At 42.7% G+C, this 8,005-nt stretch overlaps 1 pseudogene; it reads left to right on the top strand.

The window, feature by feature from the left end:
- The first annotated feature begins 6,648 nt into the window (after window positions 1–6,648).
- LOC109556957 (protein BEX2-like) lies at window positions 6,649–7,284 on the top strand (annotated as a pseudogene).
- Window positions 7,285–8,005: the final 721 nt, after the last annotated feature.

Genomic DNA, 8,005 nt, shown 5'->3' with positions numbered 1-8,005 from the left:
CTTTCTGAACTGAACTCCCTAAACCACTAAAAAATGAAGGAGATAGAATTCCTAATTTCAAAGAACATATTTTTGTCTTATTTTTCTTTTTCCATACTTGTCTATCTCCCACCATTTTTTATGGATAGTATCCTTTTAGGCATTTCATCAAATTTCAGACCTTCTGCAGCACTTCCCTGTTAAACACATTGTAATTACACTGGTAGATTTTAAAAGAGAGGAAAGAAGAAAACAAGAAATGCTTTGGCTTTGGAAATGAAACGGTTACATTCAGAGAGCCTTCTTTATAATACTAGATCTATAGCTATTCTCTCCTCAGTGGTTAAGAATTGGTTCTATCTGCCAGAAAACTTTTTTTGCATCTCTCTCTGATGAGAAATAAGACATCTCTCTTCTTGTCTCATGGAGAATTGAAATTGTGGCCAGGCCAAGATAACACTGTCCAACTCATCCTTCTGAGCTTAACTTCTACCAGCCCCTGAGCCAGCTCCAAGGCAGCATAGCATGCCTGGAAAACCCTCCTTTTCACTGCGCCAAGCCATGTGTCTCATCATTTAAGGAATTCCTAAAATCCCACCCTCTCTGTCGTCCTTAAGACTTCAAGAATAACCAAGTGCTTCCCCTCAACAGAAACTGCCTATTCATCCAAGCCATTGGCCACTTTCCCTGATTGATTACCACTCCAATCCCAGCCCTTCCCACCTCATCCCTAAACATATGTGCCCTTGAGCTGGCCTTACTAGAAACAGCCTACATTTTAACTCATCTGTGGCATCATGAAACCTTTCTGTGGGTTTAAGTAGTCCTGGGTTTGCTGGGATGTAGGGAGCTAGCCCTGTGGGGGCTTGTTTTCGAAGGGCATTGGGAGAAGCCTACACCAAACAAGCAAGCACCCATTCACACATTATTTTCTTATAACAACTAGAAAAAAATAGCATTTCTATAGTATTGATAAAATGCTTTCATATCCATGACCTTAGTTTTTTCTCCAACCTTACTCTTCAAGTTAGGATGTATCTTATCATCTCCTAATAAGGAAATGGAAGTTAAAAGAGGTTAAGAAGAAAAAAGAGGTTTAAAAAAAAAGAAAAAAAAGAGGTTAAGTTGTTTGCCTTTGATCAAGTAGTAAATGGTTCTAGGAAAACTATTTGGGACTAACATCATCTAGGCCCTTCACCTGACACCATAAAGCAAAATAAATCTCAGATGGATTAAAGAATTAAACGTAAAAAAGTAAAACTATTAACAAAAAGAGAAAATGTAGTTGAAGATTTGCCTAATCTCTGGATGAATAAAGAGTTTTCAGGCATAAAAACACTGGAAGAGATGGCAAAAGGAGAAAATTTAATAGATCAGTCTACATAAAAAGGTAAAACTTTTACTTGTCAAAAAATCAAATAAAAAAACAAGCAACAATCTGAGGGGAAATGGTCAGGCTATTGTAGCATAGCCTTGCTCAGTCTCAGCTGGAGCCACCTCAAAGTCCAGGAGGGACTTCCTGGTGGCCCAGTGCTTAAGAATCTGCCTGCCAAAGCAGGGGACATGAGTTCGATCCCTGGTCCAGGAAGAGCCCAAACTAAGCCCAAAACCAAACTAGTGAGCCCACATGCTGCAACTACTGAAATCCGTGTACCCCAGAGCCTGTGCTCCGCAAAAAAGAAGGCTCCACAATGAGAAGCCTGCACACTACAACCAGAGGGGAGCCCCAGCTCTCCACAACTAGACAAAGGCTCTGGAGCAGTGGAGATCCAGCACAGTAAAAAGTTTAACTAATTTTTTTTAAAAAAAGAACACAAGAATGTTGACAAATGCTGAGGCCAGTTCCAAAGGAGTTAATACCTGGACGCTAGGTCTCTCATGAAGGGAGATGTGAATAGCACATCTACACAGAGAAAAGACTTGAAATGCACTAAAATGTTGACAGTAGTTATGGAATTATAAATTATTTTTGTTTTCTTCTTTATCTTTTCCATATTTTCCATAATTTGGCAAAAAAAAAAAAAAAACCAATAATCGGGGAAGAAAAGGTGTTATATTCAGGAAAATAGGCCTTTTTATTTTAAAATGAGGATTATCAAGGGATTTTTGTTTTCCTTAATCTCTTGTTCTTATCGCCACACATCGTTTGAAGGTGATAGTCTAATATATCCATAGTTTGCCTGGAGACATTTGTGTCAGGACAAGACCAAGCTTTAAATTACACACGTATACACATAGCACTTGGCTCACTCTCTGAGGTCTTTGTTTCCTTCAAGGTTTATATGAAGTTCCAATTTCTCTCTTGAAACAACTGCATTGGGAGGAAGATAAAGAACTTGGAGTTGAGGGGCAAAGGAGTTCACAATTACAGTCTGCTGTATGCAGGGCTGGGGCAGGGGTTTCCAGCACTAGCACCGCGTATCTGGGGTAAATTGTACCATTACCACTCCACAAAAAACAAGGTTCAGAGTCAAGTCTATTGCCGCACGTCTAGTGAGAACTGAAGATGGGATTCACTCCAGGTCTGGCCCCAAATCTTTGCTCATTCATCTACACATCAACTCCCTTCAATCAAGGTATATCTATATCCTGCAGCTCAGCAAATCTGGGGGAGCTGAGCATTGGAAATGCCTTGGCAGGCAATTTGGAATTCTATTGAGAGCGGGCTGAGAGTCAAGGGATGATTGCCTTCTAAGAATGACCATGACCAAGGTGCCAGATGACTTTGGACAAATTTATCTTCTTGCCCATAGAAAGAGTAGTTGGAAATAGTAGTTTCAAGAAGGCTTTCCTGTTCTTCACCTCTGGCTCCCTTAATATTCATTTATATATGTGTGAGAGGTGTGTCAGCAAGCCAAGGCTACTCATTGTGCTGCAGGAAAAACAGAGGGCTTGAAACAGTTCCCTGTGAGTGCCTCACCAAAAACTGCCGAAAAGTCCACCACATGCCAGCAAAAGCATAGTAACAATCCAGACGCCAATGGACAGAGGACTAGTTAAGTGATGTTGTAGCCATACAGTAGAATGCAATGCAAATATGAAAAAGAATTGGCGGAGTCATCTAGCACTTTCTATGCGGGGCTTCCAAAATGCCACACTCACGTTTTTCTCCTTCCTCCCTGGTCATCCCATTTCAGTCTCTGTAGCTGGTGTAGCTGGTCTCCCCTCTTCCCAACCTCTCAATATTAGAGCAACCCAAGAATCAGTTTCAGCTTTCTCTTTACATTCTCTGAATTCAATCCCTGATGGCTATCTGGGTCCAAAGTTTAAAATATCTAATGACACCCAAATTTCTATCTCCAGCCCTAACCTAAGCTGTGCCCCCAGACTCATACATCCTACTGGGACAGGAAACAGCCACCCCAAGTGTAGCCCTCCTAAGCCAGAAAATGGCAGTCCCCACCTTACTGGCCCCTTCACCCCCATTTCCCCCATTTTAGTAAGTGGAGAACATTCACCCAGTCGCTCAGGTCACTTTGATTGCTTTCTCTCGCACCCCGTATTCTGCAGGCTCTACTCTCAACATATAAATCTACTGTTACCACCCTGGCCCAAGCCACTGTCACCTGCTTCCTGATTATAGCAACAGCCACCTGGTCCTCATCACTTCCACTCCTGCCCCTTGACAGTCTGTTCACCACACAGCAGGCAGAGGATCTTTTTAAAACAGGCCAGCTATTATCCGCACCCCCAACCAAACCACCCGTGGATTTATATATCCCTTAGGACCTCGTGGGCTGCGTCCCCTGACTGCCTCAGTGACCTCTTTGGCCCTCACACCCCCATCTCATTCTTTCCCAGCCACAGCAGCCTCTTCCTGTCCCCCTAACATGCTAGACACATGTTCATCCTCTTCCTTCATATATTTCTGCCCACCTGGCAAACTTGGCATGGTTATGCCTCTCTTTTATGTCATCTCCCCAGACTGGCCTTCTTATCTAAGAGACCCTAGCACGTCTATCCTTATACTGCTTTTATTTTCCTTCACAGCACTTCTCCTTACCTGACCTCATATTACGTAATTACTGTTTACTTGTGCATCTCCTGATATTGTCAATAGAATGTCAAGGAGGGTGGAGATCTTGTCATGCTTTTCTACTGCTATATATTCAGGGCCTAGAACACTCTGCACCTCAGAAGACACTCAAAGTTATGTCTAAATAATTAATGAATGTATGTGTGCCAGGCTACAGTCCAAAGGGTTGCAAGAGGCAGACATGACTGAGCGACTAAGCACGCACATGCTGTGACAGGACAATCTCTAACATGTGTGTTAGATAAAGCCAGGTGAGGATAACACCCAGAGTACGTCTAGAAGGACACACAAATCGTAAAAGATGGTCGTCTCTGTGAATGAAGACCGAAGGTCGAGAGTAGAAAGGAAATGCATTTTTCAGTGATAACTATTGGACTGTCTGAATTATTTCCATGTACATGAACTACCTTCTCAGTGGAAAAAAGGAAAATCCCCTTGTGTCTGGCCACTTATTGCTCTAATTGGACACATTTTTTGATAGGACACCACAGCCTCCCTTGTTGTCCTACCAGGGTCCTCAAACACCTCCAGTTCACCTTGATTTCTCCAAATGGACCACCACATCCTCCAAGTTTTGTTTTAGTTTAGTTTTGTTTTGCAGGGGGAGGTTCCCTGCCACAAGACCAGAGACCAGAATTTGATTTCACATACATACACTATTCTGACAGGTTCCACTCTCCTCCCAGGGAATCTCAGAGCTTTGCTGTGTCCAAGTTACCTATCCCCTGCTCTCCCAGTGACTCCTGGCTGTTCCACACCTCCAGACTGCCAACTCTAGATTGCACCAATCTCAGAAACACACGTTGTCAGCTTGGACAACACTACTTGTAAAGGACAGCTGGGATGTGTCTTTCAGTGGGAAGGGAAGGGGCTGTTTCCTGCCCTGATGCTTGTCCCCGGCCTAGGTCCACAGAACCTGAGAGCCAAGGCCATAGCTCCTGTATTTCTCAGATGATCAAACCAAAGCCTAGAGTGTGGCACTTGCCGAAGATTGCATGGTGAGTTAATGAAGCACCAGGACTAAATTCAGGTCCCAAATTCCCAGTTCTAGGCTCTTTCCAACAGGATTGCCATCAGGGCGGATCCCAATTAGACCACCCCTCAGCTCCACACTTGGCTTTTAGGGGAATTAAAAGATGGGGAGGGAGGAGAGCATGGTCTCAGCCAGAGCAGCTCCAGGAGGCTCTGAAGGAGCACTGGCCTCTCACGGATTTTACCAGGGCTGGGGACCAGCTCCTGAACACACTTAGGACTTCTAGGGACATGATAGTAATTTCCTCTGACCTCAGCCTCCTCACAGACCACAATACACAAGTAATATCCCTTTCAGTCTCCAAAATCAGGTATACTTTAAGTTGACTGCAGAAACCTCTTACCTCTAAAGAGAGAAAGAAATTAAAGTATTGCAAAAGCAGAGGGTGTTAAACAAAACTACTCTTTCTCCTGGTAATGCCTAATCAAAGAAGAATGTTTAAGAAAACACCAAAGACATGGGATTCCATTTGTAATGGATTTATACATCAGAGATTACATACTCACACATGCTCTCATGGTCAAAATAAGCGATAAGCTTTGGGGGTTGCAGGTCTGCTAGGGAAAGAGTCAAGAAGCAGCTTCAGGTGTAGCCTTCATGTAATGCTCCCAAGAAACTTAACTGTCAGGAGTTTCCCATCCAGTGTGGGGGGTGGTGATCTCAAACAATCCAGGGTCGTGTGCAAAGAGATCACCTGCATTTTGTCTGCTCTGTGAGGCCGTGCTGAAAGTCTGTAGCCACCCAGCCTCCTAACACACACTTGGCCTGCTTATTGGGTCCCCTAGCCTTGTCTGCTAATCTTGCGGTACTCAGAACCACAGATTATCTGAGCATCTTCTTTCTGTGGGATGGCCTTAGCCGAGCAGTTCTTTTGGAATTCTTTTGAGACTGGGTCTAACCTCTAAGTGTTAAACAGCTACTAATAACAAACTAAATTCTAATGTACCAGCAAACTAGTAATTATTACTGCAATTGCTATTTCTTTGGGGGAACTTACATTATTGTATTATTCTGTATTGCTATAGTACAATTTATCAATAACTAATAATAGTTCTAAAGTCAAACAAAAATAACAGCTACTACCTTTTCTGAACGCTGTCCTATATGTCAGGTGCCCTATTAATTACATGGCTAAATACCTCAAAAGGGCTGTAGGAATGGATAAAGTATAATTATGCCCATTGTACAGATAATAAAACTGGCAAGCAGTTCAGTGAGCTGCCAATCACACAGATAAGTTGTATCTGCTTGACTCCAAATTTCATGTTTTAACCACCACGTTATATGACCTCCCATTACTAAGCGTTTATAAGACACTGTTAGTTAGCATCATAGAGCAAGTGATTCTTTGGTGACCTCTAAGTTTGACCTTTCTACCCATTAACCAAAGGAGTATCAGTGAACTGTAGTTTTAGCTTCCTGCTACTGCTGCCCGTATGCAAAGATGATTTCCTTCCACAGGACGTTGTGGAACTATCATATACAGCAATGCAGAAAAGACCAGGGTCACAGTCACTTCAAAAATCTTTATGGACCAGCTCCCCGCTGCCCTGAGCTCGGCGGGCTGGCATCAGGCAAGCAGAGCAGGTCTGTCGGTCTACGTGTCAAGTGTTGCAGCAACTCACTTTGCAGCAGGAATCGGGAGGAGGAGGAGACAGCAAGGATAGGCTCAGGAGCAATGATGCCCAAAGAGGAACAAGTGCTGAAAAATCTCACCATGTAAAATGCCAATGAAGAAAATGAAAAAAAGGATGAAAAGAGCAAGATGCTAATAAAGGAGAGCCTTTGGCCCTCTCTTTGGGAGCTGGAGAATATTGTGTACCTAGAGGAAATTGCAGACGGTTCCATGTTAGGCAGCCTACATTATAGATGGGACATGACTCAGAGACTTGGAAAGCCACAGGTGAGGATGAGAGAAGAGAATATAGAAAGGATTGGGGAAGAGATGAGACAACTCATGCAAAAGCTGAGGGAAAAGCAGTTGAGTCACAGTTTGTGGGCAGTTAGCACTGACACCCCTCACCATGAACATAATGATGAGTTTTGCCTTATACCTTAAATCCTGATGTTAATAGGGAGACACACTTGCTTCCTAAACTTACATGTTCATGATGTACCTTTGTCATAAACCTTTTGATGCCACTCATTTCTGGTGGGTCTCAGATTACCAGCTTCTAGTTGAATGTTTTGACCCAGTCTGTAAGATTTTGTTAACAGGATAATTTTACCTGTTTCATGACAAGATGCTCACAGCAGGATCCTCTATGACCCACCTCCCAGAATGTTGGAAATAAAAGCAAAAATAAACAAATGGGACCTAATTAAAATTAAAAGCTTCTGCACAACAAAGGAAACTATAAGCAAGGTGAAAAGACAGCCTTCAGAATGGGAGAAAATAATAGCAAATGAAGCAACTGACAAAGAATTAATCTCAAAAATATATAAGCAACTGGTGCAGCTCAATTTCAGAAAAATAAATGACCCAATCAAAAAGTGGGCCAAAGAACTAAACAGACATTTCTCCAAAGAATACATACAGATGGCTAACAAACACATGAAAAGATGCTCCACATCACTCATTATCAGAGAAATGCAAATCAAAACCACAATGAGGTACCATTTCATGCCAGTCAAAATGGGGCTGCTATCCAAAAGTCTACAAGCAATAAATGCTGGAGAGGGTGTGGAGAAAAGGGAACCCTCTTACACTGTTGGTGGGAATGCAAACTAGTACAGCCACTATGGAAAAGAGTGTGGAGATTCCTTAAAAAACTGGAAATAGAACTGCCATATGACCAAGCAATCCCACTGCTGGGCATACACACCAAGGAAACCAGAATTGAAAGAGACACATGTACCCGATTGCAGCACTGTTTATAATAGCCAGGACATGGAAGCAACCTAGATGTCCATCAGCAGATGAATGGATAAGAAAGCTGTGGTACATATACACAATG

This window comes from Bos indicus, chromosome 3 (genome assembly GCF_029378745.1).
Source record: "Bos indicus isolate NIAB-ARS_2022 breed Sahiwal x Tharparkar chromosome 3, NIAB-ARS_B.indTharparkar_mat_pri_1.0, whole genome shotgun sequence".
Taxonomy (NCBI): Eukaryota; Metazoa; Chordata; class Mammalia; order Artiodactyla; family Bovidae; genus Bos; species Bos indicus.
This window is presented reverse-complemented; position numbering and strand designations above follow the sequence as displayed.